Genomic DNA, 15,556 nt, shown 5'->3' with positions numbered 1-15,556 from the left:
GCGCCCAAAGCATATACCAGCAAAACATCGTAAAACAGCAGAGGCAAACAGAAAAAATGGAGGAGAGACTCAAGCCAATGATGTCAGGTCTAACACGTGTCCCCTCCAGCTGCAATGTGGGGAGAACTACCCTTAACCTAGGGAGTCCTCATCACTAAGGCGGAAAAATCTGGACAGACCATCAGCATTGGCGTGATCTGTGCCAGGGCGGTGTTCCACCGTAAAGTTCATCCCCTGTAGAGCAATGGACCACCTCAACAGTTTTGGATTCTCACCCCTCATTTGCATTAACCATCTGAGGGGCCTGTGGTCTGTCTGAACCCGGAAGTGAGTCCCAAACAGGTAGGGTCTTAGCTTCTTCAGCGCCCAGACCACAGCAAATGCTTCTCTCTCTATCGCACTCCACCTCGTTTCCCTGGGAAGTAACCTCCTACTGATGAAGGCTACAGGCAAGTCTCGGCCCTCTTCATTCACCTGAGCTAGAACAGCCCCCACGCCATGCTCTGAAGCGTCCGTCTGAACAATGAATTCTTTTGAAAAGTCGGGTGCCTGGAGTATAGGTGCTGTGCACATTGCGGTTTTCAGGGTGTCAAAGGCCGTTTGACAGGCATCAGTCCAGATCACGTTTCGTGGCTGCTTCCTGGAAGTCAGCGAAGTCAAGGGGTGCACAATGTTACCGTAATCCTTGACAAACCTCCTGTAATAACCCGTGAGTCCTAAGAAGGTTCTCACCTGTGTTTGGGTTTTGGGCGGTGCCCAAGCCAGGATGGTATCAATCTTGGGTTGCAGGGGGGCAACCTTGCCGCTCCCTACTTGGTGCCCCAAGTACACCACAGAACCCTGCCCAATCTGGCACTTACTAGCCTTGATTGTGAGGCCTGCTCCGCGCAGGGCCAACAACACTTCCTGGAGGTGACGCACGTGTTCCTCCCAGCTGGCGCTGAACACTGCGATGTCGTCCAGGTAGGCGGCGCTGAATTCCTCCAGTCCAGCCAAGACCTGGTTGACCAACCTCTGGAAGGTGGCGGGGGCATTCTTCATCCCAAAGGGCATCACCCGGAACTGGTATAGCCCATCTGGGGTGGCGAATGCTGACCTCTCTTTTGCCCCATCAGTCAAGGCGATCTGCCAGTACCCAGACGTTAAGTCGAACGTACTAAGGTACCGGGCAGCCCCCAACCGATCGATGAGCTCATCAGCTCTGGGGATGGGGTGCGCGTCAGTCTTCGTGACTGAATTGAGCCCTCGGTAATCCACGCAGAACCGGAGTTCTGGTGAAGCACCAGGCGCTGCAGCCTTCGGGACCAAGACCACTGGGCTGGCCCAAGGACTGCTAGAGGACTCAATCACCCCTAACGCGAACATTTTGGAGACCTCCTCCTTAATGTACGCTCGGACCTTGTCAGTCACCCTGTAAGCCTTGTGCTTCACAGGAGGGCTGTCTCCGGTGTCAACGTCATGGACACACCAATGCGTGACACCCGGAACCAAGGAAAACAGATCCGGGAATTGTCCCAACAGGTGGCGACAATCCTGTTTCTGCTCAAGGGTCAGTGTGTCAGAGAGGACCACACCATCCACTGACCCGTCTTGCTCCTTAGCATACAGGAGGTCAGGAAGAGGCTCACTCTCCTCCTCCGTTCCATCATCTGTCGCTAAGAGCATGCCCACTTCGGACCTTTCTAAGTGGGGCTTCAAACTGTTGACATGCAGGACCCGCAAGGGGTTCCTGGGAGATTTCAAGCCCACCAGGTAGGTGACATCGCTCTTCTTCTCCACAACCTTAAACGGTCCAGTCCACCTGTCCTTGAGCGCACAAGGTTCCACAGGGGACATGACCCACACTTCCTGACCAGGCTGAAGCTCTACCAGAGTGGCATTCCGGTCGTACCATCGCTTCATCTCCTCCTGGCTGGCCTCCATATTTGCCTGAGCAAGTTCTCTGAAGCGCCGAGTCTGGTTCCGAAAGGCCAGCATGTAGCTGTATACATCCTGGGGAGGTTTCCTGGGAGATTGCTCCCAGCCTTCCTTGACCAGACTCAAAGGTCCTCTTACCGGGTGACCGTATAAGAGCTCAAAGGGGCTGAACCCTAGAGCCTTCTGCGGCACCTCACGGTAAGCAAACAACAGGCATGGCAAGAGGACGTCCCATTTCCGCCTCATTGGTTCTTCAAGACCCATAATCATGCCTTTCAGGGTCCGGTTGAATCTCTCAACCAGCCCATTTCCTTGAGGGTGGTAAGGAGTGGTGAACTTGTAGGTTACCCCACACTCCTTCCACAGGGACTTCATATAGTTCGAAATGAAGTTGGTGCCTCGGTCGGACACCACCTCTCTGGGGAACCCCATCCGGGAGAAAACACCCATCAGTGCCCGTCCCACCACGGGGGCCGTCACTGTCCTGAGAGGGATGGCTTCCGGGTACCTTGTGGCATGGTCCACCAAGACCAGGATGAACCTGTTGCCCAGGGCTGTCTTGGGGTCCAGGGGCCCAACAATGTCAATACCCACCCGGTCAAAGGGGGTGCTGACCACTGGAAAAGGTTGGAGGGGAGCCTTCTGCTTCCTTCCGCTTTTCCCACTTGCCTGGCAAGTGCGACAAGTCTTGCAATGGATGTCTACATCCCTACGCATCTGAGGCCAATAAAAATGGGTGACAAGCCTGTCATAGGTCTTGTCCTGCCCCAGATGTCCAGCTAACGGTACGTCATGAGCCAAACCCAGTAGGAAGGCTCTGAAGCGCTGGGGTACCACCAGCACACGGGCTGACCCAGGCTCAGCAGCCTTAGGCTCGCTATACAGGAGGTCGTTCTCCCAGTACACAAAATGTGACCCTGACTGATCACCTGAGGATTGGGCTGAGGCCTGCTGCCTCATGCCCACAAGAGAAGGGCACACCTTCTGTTCCGCACAGAATTCCTCCCTGGAGGGACCACCATCCTGCTGCCAGTGGGTCAGCTCGGGCAGATCTCCCAGTTCGGCAATTTGTTCCCCGGTGGGCTCCAGGGCATCCCCCTCAGGGTCTACCTCCTTCTGGACCACGGGAACGACGGGGGCCGGTTTCCCGCGCCTCCTGCCTCTTCTCTTCACAGCTGGGTCCTGGGCCGTACTTTCAGGCTCCGGGACCCCATCAACACCCTTACTCGCTGTCATGGATCGAGTGGTTGCACACACCCACTCTGGCACACCCAACATTTTCAAGTGCGCCGCTCTCTCCACCTTAGCCCAAGGGGAGTCTTCCAAATCATTGCCCAGGAGACAGTCGACAGGCATGGCGGGCCTCACAGCAACTTGAAGAGTACCTGAAACTCCCCCCCATTCAAAGGAAACCTGAGCCACCTCACACTCTTTCTGGGAGTTATCGGCAGCTATCACGGGGTAGAATGCGTGGGGAACCACCTGCTCTCTGGACACCAAGTGACACTTGACAGCTGTCACACTCGCTCCGGTGTCTCTGAGGGCTTCCACTCTATGGCCATTAATGGTCACCCACTGCCTATATTTACTAGTGTTACTAGGCAGAGGGGGTGGAGGGACCATTTGCATGTCTCCTAGCGAGACCAGGGACATTTCTGCGGGACCCCTCCCACCATGGACAACCATCTCCTCCCCTCCCAAGGCTACACTTGCCAACTGACGAGGGGGTGCACGCGGCGGTGCATTCAAATCCTTCTTGGGACACTGGGGGTCATAAAACCGGTGTCCCACCTGCCCACAACCGTAGCAGGTTAGGGGGCCCCTATGAACAGGTTTACCCGTCGGGGCCCCTGACTTCTTCTCAGGGGGAGGCTGGGAACCCTTCCCTTGGTTCCCTTGGGGATTACTTTGGGGCCCTTTCTGAGACTCCTTCTGTTTACCCTTGTCCCCCCCACTCTTCTGCTGGGGACCCTGCCCACCCTTGGCTGAGTCTCCCACTGGACCCTTGTGGACCCTGGTACTGACCCAGCGGTCCGCCTCCTCAGCAAGTTTTCTAGGGTTAGATATCTTGCTATCAATCAGGTGCTGGCGCAGCTCTGGAAAACAGTTATTAGACAAGTGCTCCCACGCAAACAAATCATAGAGAGCTTCATAACTTTCCACTTTGCTGCCCTTTACCCAACCATCCATGGCTCTGCAAAAATAAGACACATATTCAACCCACGTCGTACCAGGCAATTTCTTACATTCTCTAAAAGCTTGTCTGTACTGCTCGGGGGTTAAACCATATCGCAACATTAAAGCATCTTTCATATGAGCATACGACATCCTATCCGCAACAGGCATGTCTAACAGGGTATCTCTTCCCTCATTCACAAAGCGACCCCACAACCCCGCTCCCCAATTCTTCTCAGGGACCTGGTGGGCCAACAATGCTAACTCATATGCTTTAAACCATTGACCAATATCTTCATTCTTATTGTAATCTTTGATCACATCTTTCGGGAAGTAAAACTTACTTTCTGCAGGCTCGGATGGAATGCTGCCACCAGAGGGATTCAACTCTAACTTTTTAGCCTGGATATCCAGTTCCCTCAACCTGGCTTCACGCTCCAAAGCTAACTTCTCTCGCTCAAACTCCAACTTTTTGATCTCTAAATCAGCTTCCCTCCTACCTCTTGCATTTTCTAACTCCAACTGCCCATTTATCTTTAGCCTTGCCATCTCCATGTTGTAAGCTCGTTCTTTCGCCCTTTCTTCTCTTTCTTCAGGGGAAAGACCTTTGGAGGAAACACTGCTTCCGGGAGAGGGTACAGGTCCATTCACTGGCACCTCCTCATCCCCTTCCTCTGTGGGTACCACCACCACATCAGAGGGATTTCTGGACTCCCACCAGGCCTGCAATGCTTTATAAAAATCATCTTTTCTCGAGAGGCCGGTGGTAGGAACTTCAAACTGGTTGCAAAAGTGTTTCAGCTCATCTTTCTTGTATCTTTTTAGCTTACTCCTCTCAAACTCCTCCACAACAACGATAGCAGGGGCAGTGACTCCGTTGTCACTCATGGTTAAACTGGCAGTGTTCAGAAAATCAAGTTTCAGGAAAGCGGAGAACAAAAATAGGATCCTTCCGAATCAGATTGTGACTGCGTTATGGTCTGCTTTCACTACGTAGCGCACACTAATCACTGTACATGGGTCATAAATGCAAAGTCCAAATCCTCACCGCTGACCCACCAATGTTAGAACCGGCTGTCTCTAGTTGGCAGAGGTATACACTTCTGACAAATAGGGACACTCCTTTTCTAGTCAGGGCAAGGGGATCACACCCTTCGATAACCCCTGCTCACCCCCTTGGTAGCTTGGCAGAGCAGAACAGGCTTATCTCAGAGGCTGTGTGTTAAGCAATTATGACCACATACAGTAATAAAGTGAATACACTACAAATGGACACGACACAGTGGTATTATAAAAATAAGTATTTTTATATAAGACTTAGCACAAGACCAAATAACGGCAAAACTGTACACAATCGGAATAAATACGTTCGGGAAGGAAAAAGGATAGTTCAAAGGTAGTTTCTTCTTTAGCACAAAAGTCTTTTAGTATCAAACAAATCTTCTTCTTGGAAACAAAGTCTTAGCAACAGGGTAACTCACACGGGAGCTACACAACGCTGGGGCAAAGATAATCCACAGGTTCGGCGTCGACCGCGAGGAGCGCTGCGTCGGGCCTGGAGCCACACGGACCCCCAACAACACAGTACCTTTAGGAAAATGAAGCACACGGTGATCAGCGGCGTCGAAGAATCGGGCGTCGCGTCTCCGGTGTCGATCAGGCCTCAGCAGGCGTTGTCGATGATGCAGTTGCACAGAGTGAGCAGCGCTCACGGCGTCGAAGGGCACACGGTGGATGCGATCAGCAGCGGGGCAGACACGAGGTCCTCTGGAGTTAGAGCCGTACTCCTACTCACTGGCGTCGCTGCTGGCGTCGGTTGGGCCCAGCGTCCGATCGTCGTGGTTGCTGGTTCTTTCGGAGATGCTGGATTCACACTTCCAGCAGATAGCACTTTGTAGCAGGTGAAGTCCTTTAGCCCTGTGACTTCGGCAGGAGACTGGCACTCTTCCAGTCCTTGGAGATTTTCTTAGCAAGCGTGAGAGTACACACACAGTTCCTCTCTCCTGGTTCCTTGGCAAAAATAAAGAAGCACTGCAGGATTCCCCCAACAACAGCACACTGGCAGAAGGGGTAGGCAGTCCTTTAGATCAACAGGCTTCTTGTCCTTGGTTACAGGGTTCCTTGTCAGAAGTGATCTGATTTCCTAGTTCAGGGGTCCTTCTCTTATACCCCTTTTCGTCTTTGATCCCTTTGTCTATGCCAGGGATTTCCCAACACCCTCGGTCGATGGTGGGTGGAGCTAGGCAGTAACACCTGGCCTATTCATTGAGCCGGGCCGGGTCCTCAGACGCCCCGCAGGAGGTGGAGCCAGCATCGTCCATGGCAGGTACAGAGCCATCCGTCGCTCGGCAGGAGGTGGAGCCAGCATTGTATCAGGCAAGGCAGGCTATCAACAACTACTCTCCCCCTACTCTCGTCGTAATGTCCCACTCATCCCACACTGACTCATCCAGACCTCTCGGAGCCACCCAGCTCCTGTCACATACACGCAGACCAGCAGAGACCAGATATGGTTAGACAAGAAAATAGACACTTTCTAAAAGTGCTATTTTCGAACCCAGAGTCCAAAAACCATCCACACCAACGGATGCGTAATTAAACCCCGAGTTCAGGGATACCGAACTCGACATTGCACCATGCTCCCCGAGCCAGCTAGGATTATAACGTTAATAACCCCGGCGGCCCATTCTATCCAACGGAGAGCAGGCTACCTCGCAATAGTGAAGCCCTAGATGGCGGTACTTCACTATCAGGACATGCCAACTTGGTCAGGCTTGTCCTACCTTACACTTACAATGCACCCTGCCCACGGGCCTACCATAGGGGTGACTAACATGAAGCTAAGGGAAGGTTGGAGGGGCTGGCAGGTAGGTATACCTGCGCAGCCGACGTGACAGTGCAAGACTGCACGTGGGTCTCGCAATGACCGACCCGTAGACATTCGTTTACAAGGCCGCTCCTGTGGGTGGCACAACACGTGCTGCAAGCCCACGAGCGGTATTTGCATTTACAAGCCCCGGCACTCCTGGTGCACTAGACTAGGGACTGACAGTAAACCAAATAAGCCAAACATGGATACAATAGATACATCATTTTAACAGAGGGAGCACTTGCGCTATGGCACTGATCAGCAGTGACCCGGCGCCCAAAGCATATACCAGCAAAACATCGTAAAACAGTAGAGGCAAACAGAAAAAATGGAGGAGAGACTCAAGCCAATGATGTCAGGTCTAACACCCCCTGTCTCTCCCAGGAGGCATTTTTTCAATTAGATCATTCTGCCCTCATGGAGCGGAATGTTCTAATTGTAATTTAGACTGCTGTAGTGTGCTATACCAGCCAATGTAGACCCTCTCCCTTTTTACTGGCCCTCACCTTCTGCTCGGGTGTATAATGTTAGCATGTGCCTTTATTGGCAGGTATGTTACGCCCACGGAGGGCTATAAGGCTGTAGACAAACACTGGCATGCTGGTGGAGATGGCTTACACCAGCCATTATAAGCCCTGAGCCACTTCATTGCCTCCAACGGAGCTCCCATTATTCTAATTTCTAATTCAAATTAAAACATTGGAACGTGGCTCTCCATTTAATACAAGGCAGTGCTTCGTTCTTCTAATGGCCGGTAGGAGCCAGCAGAACAACATTCTAATGTTGTTTTTGTTCACAGCTGCTGCTGTGAACAAAGGCCTCTCGGAGCCCGAGGGGATTTAAATCTCCTTTGTTTTTAGTAGTTAGAACATTCTGCTCTCTAGGGGCGAAATGTTCTAATAGCCTTAAAGCCATCCTAGCGGTCTCTACCGGCCATTAAAGGCCTTTGTTAAAGGCCCTCACTTTCGGCTTGGGCCTTTAATACTGGAGTGGGCCTTTAATAGCTGGTATAGCCTGCTAGGTCAGGCTATAATATAGCCTTATAGCCCGCCGTAGCGGGCTATACTGGCTATTAAAGACCCGATCCCGGGTTAAAGGCCCGAGCCGAAGGCAAGAGACTTTAACAAGGGACCAGACTTTACTAGCCGGAATAGCCCTGCTAGGAAGGGCAATAAGGCTATTAGAAAATTCTGCCACTAGAGAGCAGAATGTTGTAACAAATAAAACAAAGGCCTCTCGAAGCTTGAGGGGATTTAAATCCCCTCGAGCTCTGAGAGGCCTTTGTAAAACATTGGAATGTTGCTCTGCTGGCCTTTACCGGCCTGTAGAAGCATGGAGCACTCCATTGTCTACAATGGAGCTCCCAACATTCAAATGTTCTAATAGTAGTTTAATCTTGAAAAAGAAGATAGGTTCTTGCAGTACTGAAGGTTAAGAATTCATCTAAAATGAGGCATTATGACGTTTTTTATTTTAACAATCGTTAAGTTTCTCAACCTTCTGAGAAAGGGTTAATGGAAAGGGGCGACCACTCGGTCCCCCCGAACGTATGGACGGGTGCCCCGATCCCCCCGGGAAACCATTTTGGGCGGGAGGCGTGTCACGGCTGGTATGCCCGAAGCGGCGTAGCCGGGGCGCGCCTTTTCCCGCCCAAGAGGGGTTGTCCTAGACACCTACACCGTCAGCCACGCCCCGTAGGCGGTCGGAGGAGGGTCCACGCCCTCCCAAAGAAGAATAAAAGGAGCGACAATCCAAAGAAGCATCCTCTTGTTCCTGTGCTTGGAAGCTGCACCTCTTCGTTGCACGTGAGCCCGAGACGGAACAAAGAGCCAATTTTGAGAACTTGTAATTTTGTGTTTCTTCTTTCAGCGATTTCGAAGCTTTGATCCAGGACCTCGAGTCGAATACCCGTGAACGATGCCTGGCAAGAAGGTCGGAAAGAAGGTTGGGACCGAACAGATGCTTCGTATGCTGGTAAAGGACATGGCGAACATGAAGAAGCAGATGGCGGCAATGAATGGTACGGGTAAACCGAAAAAAGTCATCGGACCAGCATTGCCGGGAGTAGTCCCTACCGGGAGAGGTAAAAGGGCCAGGAATAGGGCGGCAGGAGGGGAGGCTCCGGTTCCCGAATCACCTCCAGCGAGCCCGGTCAGTCCAGTCGAGGCCCCAGTTCCGGTCCCGAACGCGGGACAACCGATCCCTGTTGTGGTCACACCTGTTAACGAGGGGGATATGCCTCCTGAATTGGCTGCCCAGTTGGCGGCATGGTTGGGCAGGGACAACGAGGGGGCCACGGCCGAGGAGGCCAGGTCGATAATGAAGCAGTTGCGGCAATCGAAAGATGCTGCGAAGGCACCTTGTCCTCTTGTTTCCCCGCAGGTTCCTATGGAACAACCAGTATTGAGCGTTGGATCAGCAGCGACAACAGTCCCAGCTACTTGTTCGGGTAAGCAGCCGTTGCCAATGGCGGGGGAGGGATCGCTACCCTCAAGGAGGGAAAAGGTGGTTCAACATATCCCGATGGATGTGAAAGAGAGGATTTGGGCAGATAAATATGTGAACATGTTTTCATTGTTGACCGATCACTATGAGATAGAGCATGTTAGAAATCAGAAGGAGTTGTTGCATCCGAGTGTATGGCGTGCAAAGATGGCGGGTTTCAGAGTAGATGAAACGATCGCTAATTGGGCCAGGGCGTTTGGAATGTTCACTGCAATTATGGGGGAACGTAGGCCTGAAGTATTGTTGGAATTAGCTTGTTACCAGACACGTATTATGGAATTCTATGAATCGTACGGAGGCAATCAATGGTTTGGTTATGATAACAAATTTCGTAAGGCCAAGGAGCACGACCCATCCCTGACGTGGGATTGTTTCGACTCCATTTCCTGGCAGAAACTGGTTGGGTCGAACACGGCGAAGTCGCCTTCTGTGGGCGGGAATGGGGCTGAGCCTTCCCGCCATTCTTTGGGGGCGCCCTTTCGGGCGGGCGCAAACAGTGATCAGAACGCAAAGAGTAATAGTAACTCAGGTAGAAAAGGGGTCTGTTGGAGCTTTAACAGAGGCAAGTGCACTAGGCCACATGGGACATGCAAGTTCAGGCATGAGTGTGCAGGGTGCGGACAGTCCTCACACCCCGAGAGTTCGTGCAGAGCCAAGACTGGTGATACGGGAGTTAGAGGAGGCGCCAAACAGGTCTAAAATCGACCGAGGGGCACCGTTACCTACTCCCGTTGATATCATGGCAATGATCCCTTGGCTGAACGAATACCCTGATCATGTCTCCGCCGGGGTGTTGCGAGACCGTTTCTCATATGGTTTCCGCATCCCGGCGGGGGATTTTCGGGGGGAAGCACAATGTAAGAACCAACTATCGGTTCAACAAAATACGGCGGTGGTACAGGCAAAGATTGCAAAGGAGGTGGCCCGAGGTCGGGTTGCGGGACCATATGGCAAGCCGCCAGTTGTCGACTTTGTTTGTTCACCGTTGGGAGCAGTCCCCAAGAAGGACCCAGGTGAGTTTAGGTTAATCCACAACTTGTCCGCTCCTAGGGGTCTTTCGGTGAACGATGCGATTGACCCGGGAGTTTGTTCGGTGCGGTACGCATCCTTTGATGAGGCCGTCGCCATTTTGAATCGCCTGGGGCCCGGAGCGCTGATGGCTAAATCAGATATCGAGTCAGCTTTCCGGTTGCTCCCGGTACACCCAGAGGATCAGCGTCTCTTAGGTTTTGTGTTTCAAGGACGCTACTACATGGATAAATGTATGCTGATGGGTTGCCCCATCTCTTGTGCGTATTTTGAGAAGTTCAGTACTTTTTTGCAATGGGCTTTCACCAGAGCCACGGGTTTTACACTGGTCATGCATTACCTTGATGATTTTCTGTTCCTGGGGGCAGCCGGGGACACGGAATGTGCTCAGGCCTTGAGTGAATTCTGTAATCTCATGAAAGTATTTGGCGTGCCACTGGCACCAGGCAAGACGGTAGGGCCATCGGCTACACTCGAGTTTCTGGGGATTGAGCTCGATTCTGTGGAGGGGTGCTTCCGCTTGCCCAAAGAGAAGGTAATGAAATTTAAGGCCTCGCTCGAAATGTGCCTCGGCGAGAGAAAAGTAACTCTTCATCAGTTGCAACAAGCTGTGGGTCAGCTTAACTTTGCCCTTAGAGTGATACCGATGGCTCGCCCCTTTTCCCGCTCTATCGCCCAAGCTATGGTTGGCCTCAAGGAAGGGCACCACCGCACTAGACTGTCAGCAGAGGTTCGCCAGGATATGCGCATATGGCTGGGATTTCTGGCGGATTTCAACGGTCGTGTCGTGTGGACCAAACCGCCAGTTTCCTCCGAAGAGCTGGGGTTGTGGACCGACTCGGCAGGGAGTGTAGGTTTTGGCGCCATATTTGGTAATCAATGGTCGGCACGAACCTGGCCGGTGTGGTGGCACGACGATGGGCTCACAGGTAACATTGGGTTTCTTGAGCTGTTCCCCATTCTGGTGGCCTTAAAAACATGGCCAGAGGGGTTTCGTGATCGCTCTGTGGTGTTCTGGTCTGATAATATGACTGTTGTGGAATGTATCAATAATCAGGCAGCACGCTGCAAATGGATTTTGAGATTGCTGAAGGAAATTGTCCTGTTATGTATGAGACTAAACGTCCACTTTAGGGCAAGACACGTGCCGGGTGTACTGAATCAGGCAGCTGATGCACTCTCTCGTTCCCATATGCAGGCCTTCCGGGGTTTTCTGCCCTCAGCGGACTTGGTGGCGGCACCATTTCCCGAAGCTCTCTGGTCGCTCGGTGCCCCGGATTACAAAACCTTGTGGGAGAGAGTCTAGCACCCAGGACAAGGAAGGCTTATGAAGGGGCGTTCCGTTCCTATTGGTCATTTTTGGGTTCAGCTAGGGGGGAGCAGTGGGGGCAGGAGGAGTATGTCCTGAAATTCCTGGTATCACTACATCAGGCAGGCAGATCAGTGGCGACAGCCAATAGGCCGCCATTTCCTTCATGGCGCGGGCTCATGGAATCCAGGACCCCACAGCGTCCTTTCTTGTACAGAAGGCACTGCGTGGGTGGCAACGCCTTGAGGGTCGTAGAGTGGATGAGAGGCACCCGATAGGTCTAGCAAGGTTGTCCCTGTTAATGTCCGTACTCCCTGCGACATGTGCATCTCAATCAGAGACGGTGCTGTTCCGGGCCGCTTTTGCATTAGCATTCCATGGGGCTATGCGGGTAAGCGAACTGGTAGCAAGAAACAAGCAGGATACGGGGGGAGGTCTGTGTCGAGAACACATTCAAATTAAGGGGGAGACAATGGTAGTCTCAATAGCCAGGTCCAAGACCGATCATGGAGCGATCGGGGACAGTGTGGTAGTCCAGCGGATTCCGGGATCTCCCATGTGCCCGGTAAAATGCGTGGAGGAGTATTTAGCGCAGAGGGCGGCATCATGGGGGGGAAGCTTGCTGAGGCACACCGACGCCACCCCACTGACTAGGTTTCAGTTTCAGCGGGTGTTAACAATGGCAATCGCGGCAGTGGGCTTGAACCCGAGCGATTTTGGGACCCATTCCTTCCGGATAGGGGCTGCTACAGAGGCTACAGCCAGGGGTCTGAGTGTTGAAAAGGTGAAACAGTTGGGGCGTTGGTCCTCGAACTGTTATAAAAGGTACGTGCGGTTGCACATGTTGTGAAGCTTATGTCATGTACTCACGCTTCTTGTTTTCTGTTTGGTTTACAGTTTCGCGAGCAGGCTTTGCGGGGCGGACTGTGCAGTTGACCCGACACCTGGGGACCAGCGGTCAAAGATCACCGGCTGAGGAAAGAGTGGTGTGGGTCGTTGGCCACTCATTCGTGAGGCGCGCAGCTGACGTATTCAAAGCAGGTGACATGATTCACGTGGCTGGGGAATACGGGTACAGGGTGACCTTCCACGGAAGGGGCGGGCTCTGTATTGACCAGTTTCAAAGTTTTATTGAGGGACTGTTAGGGCGGACGAGGTCACCGCCATCTGTTATCATAGTGCATCTTGGGGGCAATGATTTGGTGACCATTGGTCGACGAGTACTTCTCGAGTCAATTTTGTCCGCAGTAAGTTGGTTGGCGAGAAGGGTTCCGGGGTGCACAATTGCATGGTCACACATGATTCCTCGGAATGTGTGGCGGGGGGCCCTCTCTTTGTCAGCTTTGAACCAGTCGGTAAAGAAGGTTAATAACAAAATGAGTAGGTTGTTTCGTACAGGTAAATTGCATTGTATTCCACACGGATGTATCCGGGGGGACCATATGTATTAGGAGGATGGGGTCCATTTGTCCCGGGAGGGTAATGTCTTACTCATAGGAGACTTCATAGCTTGGTTAAAGAGTTTATGTAGCCATGACCTTTAGTAGGAGCTTTTGTGGGGGGTCCGGATAGCCGGTCAACTATCCGGCCTGTGGCGGTAAGGTCATGATCGGTGAGCAGTAATTGGAAGATCCCTAGAGGTGGGGCGCCACCCATTATGGATGGGAGCGCCCGGGGGGAGGCGGCCATTGGCCCCTCACACGGGGAGGCGGTACCCTTCTAAGGATGGGACCGCCGAAAGGGAAGGCGGTCATAGGCCCCTCCCTGGGGAGAAGGGGCTACGGGCCCCTCCTTGGAATTTCCCGGGGCCAGGACATCCGCGACGGCGGATGTGGTAAGCAGTGTGGGGTGGGAGGGGGGTCTATGCTACCTTCTAGACACCTCACACGAGTCCTCGGACGACCACCAAGATGGCGTCGAGTAAATATGGGGCCCCCGTTAAGACAAGGGAAATTGGAAGTTGGCACAGAGGTACAGTCCTCTGTGCGCCCGCCCTTCACAAGTAAGGGGGGGAGTTCTGGTATTAGGGATCTGACACCGGTTACGACCTTGCCGTTGGCCCGTAATGTTAGGATGTACAATTTGAATTTTGAGAAATGCATTTACAGGATGTTTTAGAATCGGCTAGGAGAACCTTTGTATTAGAGATATGTTAAGGTTAGCCAATTAGCATCGTAATGTATAAATGAAATTGTACATGATATGAAACTGTTATTTTAATGTTTTCATTTTGTTTCATATTTTAATAAATACGGCCAGGAGGGTAACTCCCTCCCGCCTTCCAAAAGTTCAAGAACCGTTTCCGTCTTCCCATTCTTGGGGATTGTGTTGGGAGGGGGTGATGGGTATCCCGGCCATATGGAAAGGGGCGACCACTCGGTCCCCCCGAACGTATGGACGGGTGCCCCGATCCCCCCGGGAAACCATTTTGGGCGGGAGGCGTGTCACGGCTGGTATGCCCGAAGCGGCGTAGCCGGGGCGCGCCTTTTCCCGCCCAAGAGGGGTTGTCCTAGACACCTACACCGTCAGCCACGCCCCGTAGGCGGTCGGAGGAGGGTCCACGCCCTCCCAAAGAAGAATGAAAGGAGCGACAATCCAAGGAAGCATCCTCTTGTTCCTGTGCTTGGAAGCTGCACCTCTTCGTTGCACGTGAGCCCGAGACGGAACAAAGAGCCAATTTTGACCCACCCACCAGCCCCTGATGACAGCGTTTTGTAATACAATAATGTCGATTAACCCCTTCGAGGCTGATGACGAGCTGGGCTCGTCATGGTGTAGCCTCCTCAAACACTGATGACGAGCCCAGCTCGTCATGAACAATGGGAATCCAGAGTATCCAGCACAGGAGGAAAATAACGCTAGCATCGATGGTGTTAATGAAGTATTATCTCTTTTCAGGTTGTGTTTAATAAAGTTTGGAATTTTGATGTGACAATAAAATGGTTGCCCTGTTTGCATGTACTTAGGGGTGGTATCGCAACTGAGTTGAAAGAGGGTATTGCTTGAATAAAAGTTATAAGTTGAAATGCCCAGCATAACTATTTATTTCATCCTCATTAGGTTAAAAAATGTTGTATTTATTTTTTGGTCGGGCGGTAAGGTCATGATCGGTGAGCAGTAATTGGAAGATCCCTAGAGGTGGGGCGCCACCCATTATGGATGGGAGCGCCCGGGGGGAGGTGGCCATTGGCCCCTCACACGGGGAGGCGGTACCCTTCTAAGGATGGGAACGCCGAAAGGGAAGGCGGTCATAGGCCCCTCCCTGGGGAGGAGGGGCTACGGGCCCCTCCTTGGAATTTCCCGGGGCCAGGACATCCGCGACGGCGGATGTGGTAAGCAGTGTGGGGTGGGAGGGGGGTCTACGCTACCTTCTAGACACCTCACACAAGTCCTCGGACGACCACCAAGATGGCGTCGAGTAAATATGGGGCCCCCGTTAAGACAAGGGAAATTGGAAGTTGGCACAGAGGTACAGTCCTCTGTGCGCCCGCCCCTCACAAGTAAGGGGGGGAGTTCTGGTATTAGGGATCTGACACCGGTTACGACCTTGCCGTTGGCCCGTAATGTTAGGATGTACAATTTGAATTTTGAGAAATGCATTTACAGGATGTTTTAGAATCGGCTCGGAGAACCTTTGTATTAGAGATATGTTAAGGTTAGCCAATAAACATCGTAATGTATAAATTAAATTGTACATGATATGAAACTGTTATTTTAATGTTTTCATTTTGTTTCATATTTTAATAAATACG

The 15,556-nt window shown here is 52.3% G+C and overlaps 1 protein-coding gene across 1 annotated transcript in view; it reads left to right on the top strand.

Annotated features, from left to right (window-relative positions):
* Window positions 1-15,556, top strand: part of LOC147747517 (di-N-acetylchitobiase-like) — a 144,980-nt gene that overhangs the window by 82,352 nt on the left and 47,072 nt on the right. The window lies entirely within an intron of this gene.

Source organism: Lissotriton vulgaris, chromosome 1_1 (genome assembly GCF_964263255.1).
Source record: "Lissotriton vulgaris chromosome 1_1, aLisVul1.2, whole genome shotgun sequence".
NCBI lineage: Eukaryota > Metazoa > Chordata > Amphibia > Caudata > Salamandridae > Lissotriton > Lissotriton vulgaris.
Note: the sequence above shows the minus strand (reverse complement) of the source record. Positions and strands in the feature narration are given on the sequence as shown.